The following is a 7,262-nucleotide window of genomic DNA, read 5'->3' as shown; positions in this document are numbered from 1 at the left end:
CACCAACTTCTCCTTCTCTTCAGCCTCCAAAACATCATACCAGCGCCTCTCCTTGGCAGAATATAACCCTAAATCCTGCTGGCCAAAGTCTAGGAAATGTGGTCCCAAGCTAGCTTCTCCCATGCAGGGGAGAATGTAGAAGGAAGGCGGAGATAATGTTGAGCTGATATTAACTAACCCAGCTGTGCGGGACATTCAGGAAGACTTCCTAGACAATGTTATGCCAGAGACTGGGTTTTGAAAGATCAAGGTTGGCCACGCCCTGGCCTTCGTGAATGATTCATGGAAGGAGTTTCCCTTTCTAGACTGCAAGAGCCTGAATTAGGGAAGTACTGCCTTCCCAAGAAGTGCTCGTCTTTTGCAACCAAAAGAAGAGGTAGCTATAAATAGCCTGACTTTCTCACTAATCTTTCTTCAAAATGGATAACTGCGAGCAACTTTTCCTTCCTGGAGAAAGAGAGTTATGAGTTATAGTTACTAAAGCAAACAACAATAGCCCTCCTCCTTGGAAATGTAAGTGGGGAAGGATTTCTCTCTGAACATATTTCACAGGCAGTTTGGAATTGTTGTGCCAAGGGAAGGAAAATCTGCCAACTAGAGTGGTTGTCAGGGCAACACATAGAGTGACATCCCAGCATCTCCACCTTGATATTATCTCCCTCTGCTTGGTAGCCCCCACCTTTCCTTTCCAGAGACACATCAGAACTCTCCAGATAACCAGTCCATTGGCAGCTCATCTTTCATCTTTCCCTTGAAGTTTAGATTGACACAAACCTCACTGTACTGGGAAGGTAAAGAGGCAGCATCAATTAAGAGCCTACTGTTTCTCTTGTTACGTTAGATGCTTCACGCTCCTAATGTATTGAATCCTCTAAGGATTCAATAAGCCCATTACCCCCACTTTCTAGATGAGGAAGCAAAGTCCGATAAAGGTAAAGTAATATTTCTGGAGTCATGCACCCATTGCTCTCCTCCAGAGAAAATGGTGAGACCCCCATTCCCCTGCTATACATGAATCTTTCATTCCATGGGGTGTTCCTGGGTCACATGGAGATCACAGCATCCTCACAGCTTTGCAGAACCATGGAGAAGCTTGAGCCCATCCCTTGTGACTTCCTTTCCTTCCCCCTTTACCCCAGGAAAATATGGGACAGCCAGATTTCTCCATTGCTGGTGACAATAGCCACAGTAGGGTCCCACTCCCACACAGACATAAGAAAAAGAGGAGACTCCTTAGAGACTAGAACCCATGTAGATTTTCAAAATTTTAGGTCAAATTCATCTTAGGTATTTTCTTTCTTATTTGTTATTAGCTTTTTTACCTTTCACTGTTTCTTTATTAATCAAGTAAATACTTATTTGTGTTAGAAAAATAGAAAATAAAAATGTGTCTAAAGAAAAATAAAAATCTATAAACATATTACAAAGATAAAATTCAATAGGTCCTCTGTAAGACAATTAATTCAGCACTTTATTTTTCTTCTCCATACCCACTCTTTCTCAATAATTCTTTGAAGTTTTGGGATCTCGATCATTGTTATGACACTATAATTTAATATGTTATCCACACTCTGTTTCCTAAATGAATTCCAGGCTTTCAATTCTTTAACCATAATGGTGACATTTAACTTCACCTCTTCTTTAACTGCTCTCACTGCTCACGCTAGACCTTCTATACGGTGACCATCCAGTTCCAAGCTCTTAATTGTGTCTTATTACTCAATTTGCAAATACGTCTTAAAGAAGTTCTTCAAGGAGGGTTTGTAGACAGTATATTTTGTCTCCTTTGCATATCCAGTGATATCATTCTGTACCCTGCATATGTGAATGTTAACTGGAATGTATACGTAATGTTCCTGGATCACATCCTTTTCTTCTTGAAATTCTATAGATGCTACTAAATTATCTTCCGGCATTTAGTGTGTGAGGAAGACGAAGATAAAGGCTAGGTTAATTTTTATCATCAGAAAACAACCCATGTCTGGATATTTATGGAATTTTGTGTTTATCTTAGTAGACTGATTCTCTCCTCAGTTTACACAGATGTGAGGCTCTCATCCGTAGGTCTTCCTGAATTGGGGTCAGTTCTTTCTGTCCCCCATGAGCTTTTTTCCCTTTAGCCCAGGAATGCTTACTTGTGTCACACAGCTCCACATTTTCTGGCCAATGTTTCTGAAACCTCCATTATCGTTACTCTCACTTCTTCAACTCTTTGCCTCCGTCTTCTAAATTCTGGGAAACTTTCTCAAATATGTCCTCCACACCAGTGATATACCTTCATGAAGCAGGAAATACCAATATTGCCCTTCCTTGCCTCTAACAGGTATTTAATTCCAGCCACTGAGCATGTATTTCTCCTGCTTTATCCCATCATCATTCCTCCGTCTAATTCTTTTGCCTTTTTCTCCTCCAGGTCTTTCCTTCAGACATTCTGCTTCTATTTCAGAGAAACCTTCATGCAACTTGCAATGGTGCCATATAGTTTTCTGAAATGATCATCTAGATTCAGAGGTGTATCGTTCTCAGGGTTTCTCTGCCTTACTGATGTCATTCCTCCTCCTCCCTTTTTTCTGGCAACATTTTTCATTGGTCCCTTCTTATTGATAATGATATCGTTCGTTTTACTCATCCTCAGACAGGACAAGGTTTGTTTGTCAGTATTTGTTAAAGCCAGGAAGAGTGATTTGCTCTGTGTACTGCCTTGGTGGTCAAATTCTCTTCTCCAATCCACAATTTATGTTCATGGATCCCAGTCCAGGTCTTCTCACTGGGGATGCTGTGCATTGAATATGCCTCCCTCTTCCTCAGCCCTCAGCCCAGCTTCTGGTCCTCAGAGATAATGCAGGATGGAAACAGCTCAACCCCTGACAGGCAGAGCTAGCCCAAGTCTTCATGCTCTGACAGCTATCTTCAGAGCTTTGACAGGGCCACTTGTCTCCCTATGGCCACTTCAATCTCTCCTTATTTTTCTCTCTCTATTTTCACGGCGATTTCCTGTGATTCCCAGAATCTGCCTGGATTGGGATAAATGGGAGAAGAGGGAGCCTGAGAAAGGAAAAATAATACTGTTTATGAGAACAACTCCTGAGGAGGGGATTTTTTTCATGAAGGAAAGCAAGAGTGTACCCTATGCTGGAGCCAAGGTAGGTTATTCTCACTCCAGATCCATCTACCCCATAATTATTGTGAACTGTTCCAGATTCTGTCATTAGACTGTCTTATCAGTCCGAGCTTTCTGTCTCACCTACAGTTTTAACAAGAAGAGCTGAATGGCTCAGCTGTGGGAGCCACCAGCTAGCTGCCATTTTGAACTGGAAGTCAGTGGGCAACTTACCTTGAACTTTTCCACTTTCCAAACAGCCGTTATCTCAAAGAGTCAAAAAAAAGTATATATATACCCAAAAACTAAAGCCCGCAATGGCTTGTCCCTCCCTCTGCTACATAGTCTGAAAACTATGTTGTCTTGAAAACTTGCTCACAGAGCAAGAGAAAAAAGGTAACAAAGTTTTAGTTTAGTTTAGTTTCTTTTTTAATTTTTTTATTTTAGTTTAATTATCTTATTTTATTTTCCTTTTTTATTTTATTTTACTTTACTTTTATTTTATTTTATTTAAATCATCTCCACAGAATCTTTCAAACTACAAGTTTAGTTTTCACTCAACATCTCACCCTCTGCAGGCTGTCCCAGCAGCAGGCTCTCCACCACCCTGCTGAGTGCACCAGGCCAGGTCTGTGGAGCCCCATTTCTCACAGCCAGTCATATAGCCTGCAGAAGGTAGGCTCTGTCTTTCTCACTTGGAGGCCCAGATGGTTTGTCCTGGGCAGGATCGCTGAACTGGAGCCCCACAGTCAGGGCCTGGGGAGGAAGGTTACCACACACACCCTCTGACCTTTAACTGTGAATTACCATTACCTTCCATCCCTTCCAAGCTTCACCCTCCTTTCCAGCTCTGAGCCTTCCATCGCCCACATGGAGGCTGAATCTCATGTTCAAGATATAAAATGCACACCAAGAGAAAAACAAATTTGAAAAGAAACTAACATGTTTAGGGTATAGTCGTATAAAGAACAACAGGATGGTTACATTGGAAGGCTCTGGACTGCCCAAGTTCAAGTCCCAGCTCTGCTGCTTAATATCTATATGAACTTGGGCAAGTTATTTAACCCCTTTGTGCTTTATTTCCCCTTCTATAAAATGGGATAATAGGAGTACTTACCTCATAGAGTTGTTGTGAGGATTAAATGAGTTAACATATTCAAAGTGCTTTAAGAAATAAATGCTCCATATCTGTTAACTATTAACGTTGCATATTACATGGCAAGCACTTTCGGGAATATTGCTGCTAGGCATTCCACCCTACTGTTTAGTCCTTCTCTCTAGGAATCCAGGTTGCAACACGCAAGAGGCATAACAGGAAACAAAGTCAGAGCCTTATTACTAGGAGGGCAAGCACACCATCATCACTCCTCCTCCCAAAAAAAGAGTGGGATTTCTCAGCCAAACTCAGTCTCAGGTGTGGCTCAAACTCCGGTCTGAAGTGAAGTCATTCATGCTCTAGAATGGCTGGTTCTCCATGGCAGTCTCTGAGCCCCATTCCCCTACCCATTTACCTAGACAAGGATACCCAACCTGTCTCTCCCATCCAGGGACCGACTGAGAAACGGAGCTGACATGACCAGCCGGGTAGATAGAGGCCTGTTCTGCTTACATGGGGTGACAAGCTGTGGAAAAGAGAGTTCATCCTGAATGGACCACACGCTAATGAATAACGCCTTCCTTGAGGGCAGACTGGAAGAGTTTCCTCATTTCCCGTCTTCTTTTGTGGAGAGGGACAAACATGCTTTCCCCACCCCAACAATTTTCCAATTAAAGCCCCTCCATAGCTCTGCCCACTAGGCCTGCTTATCCACACACTCCAGTTGAGGAAACTGAAGTTCTGAACTTCAGTAGTAGAACCAACATGAGAACCAGGTTGATCCCAGCCAATGTCCACGCTGCTTCCACCATACCCACAAGAGCAACGTGAGCATGCAAAAGTGAGAATATTAGGTCTCTTCAGTCGGTTGCTAAGCCAAGCGCAGAAAACAAATCATCAGGAACCTGGGAATCTTATTTGAGCTCCAAGTAGGAGCCTGAGTGGTGTGTCTCTTAGAGAAGGTCCTTCAGATTCTCTTTGCATAAGTACACTTCTCTCCTGCTTTCCTGTGTTAAATAAAACTTGCCTGCCTACCCGACAGCAAGACTCCAACAAGGTTTTCTTGGATTTCACTGGGCCTCAGCTTTCCCATCTGTAAAATGAAAATAGTAGTATTGATTTTGCAGGATGTTGAGAGGATTACAACTAATGTACTGAGTTTCTGGTATATATTGGATGTTCACTTAAGAGATGATATTCTTATATATTAAGCAATGTGGTCTTCCCAAGATTTCCTGATATTTCTAGTCTTTCCCCGAGCTTCTCCCATTCTGGTGGTTATACATAGTAACATTAGGTGATACAGGGAAGAGAAATATCAACAGAAGAAGAGAAAAGGTTTTTTAATCTCCCAAAGTTTAAATATTGGTTCCAGACATAGAAAATATATAACAGATTAGAAATAGGCTCTTTCCTGTCTTCTGAAATTAGGTAAACATCATGCGGTGGGACAATGGAGAGGATAGGAGTCCTTGAAAAGGGGCCTCACACCTTGTCACCTGAGTGTCAGGTGAGGGTGGGAGTTTTAGACTGATAGAACCCTATAGAGTTAAGGCTCTTACAACAGAGGAGACCTGTGCCTTCTTTCTCAGATAGGACCTGAAAAAGTGGCATGTTCCTAGATACTCAGCATGGTGTGCAAGCAGAAGAAATATTTACCATGTAGCCAGGAGCAGCCAAGAACCACTGGATATGAAGGGGCCTTGTGAGAAGGACAAGGAGCATGTAGCAGGCACTCGTGTGGACTGACAAGAGCAGACCAGATAAGAATCAGGATAGCTCAGCTGATGCCACCAAGGAGAAGCAATGACCCAGAACAGTTGCCTTCTCTCCCATCTCTCGAAACATCAACAGCATGTGATGCCCTCATTAAAAATAAAACAACATTTAGACGTATCAACTGGGTAAAGAAAGAGATCCTAAATTAACCGAGATTAAGTTTCTACCACCAGAAGAATGGAGGCTTGCAATAGATATTAAATTCTGGCAGAGAAGAGAAAAGAAGTTGCATACTTTGTGTGCATGTTGTAGACTAAGTTCTACACCCACTGCACTATTGTTTTGAATACTATGGAATATAGTGCAGGAGGGTACATAATTTAATGCAAATTTATATATTTGTAGGTTTCTGGATAAAACTGGGAGAAAGAAATAGGATCATAGAATCCCCCTTCCCTAATACCTACGGAAATAAGTACAAATTGAAAAACAACAAAAAACTAAAAGTTCATCAGGAGCTACTTAATAAGGAAAAAAGTACTACAACCTTATGTGACAAACTTTGAAAAGTAGCCACTAAGGAAAGGGACAGAAGATTCTGGTCCATTGAAATCTGGTGACATACCAAACCCTCCATTTCTCAAAGACGTCTTTCAATTTGGAGAAGAGCAGATGGGAAGAGTGAGCACGCACAGATAGACAGCCAAGGGAAAGGTCAAGAATAGATATTTGAAGTAAAAAGGCCCTACTTGGTTGGCATTGCTTTATTCATCCATCCACTCATTCAACAAATTATCAAGTGCCTACTCTGTGCCAAGCACCCTTCCAAGCACTTGAATACAGCGGGGAACAAAGCAGACAAAGCCGCTGCCCTACATTTTAATGGAGGTTGAGGGAGTAAGCAAATGATAAAAAATAAAACACAATAAAAAGCAAAATGCTTCTGATGATGTGAAGTGCTACGAAAAAAGAATATTAGAGAAGGAGGATGGAGTACGCCCCATCACCTGCTGTATAAAATAGCAGAGTTAGGAAAGACCTCATTGAAATCCTGACATCTAAGCCAAGACTTGAGGAATCTGGGGGGGAAGCCATGCGGCTATCTGGGAGAGAGTGTTCTAGGCAGGGGGAACCACTGCTGGGAAAGTCTCAAGGAAGATGTGGGCCTGGTACATTTGAGGCTCAGCAGGGAAGCCAGTATGGCTACAGCTGAGTCAGCCAAGGAATAGGAGAGCGGTCCAGGGGCCATCACACTGAGGGACGAGGAAGCACTGGAGGACTCTGGCTTTGAGTGAGTGAGATGGGAGCCTTTGGAGGGTTTGAGCAGGGGAGTGACATGATATGACA

This window comes from Diceros bicornis, chromosome 21 (genome assembly GCF_020826845.1).
Source record: "Diceros bicornis minor isolate mBicDic1 chromosome 21, mDicBic1.mat.cur, whole genome shotgun sequence".
In the NCBI taxonomy this organism is placed as follows: Eukaryota; Metazoa; Chordata; class Mammalia; order Perissodactyla; family Rhinocerotidae; genus Diceros; species Diceros bicornis.
The sequence above is the reverse complement of the archived record's forward strand: the minus strand, read 5'-3'. Positions refer to the sequence as shown.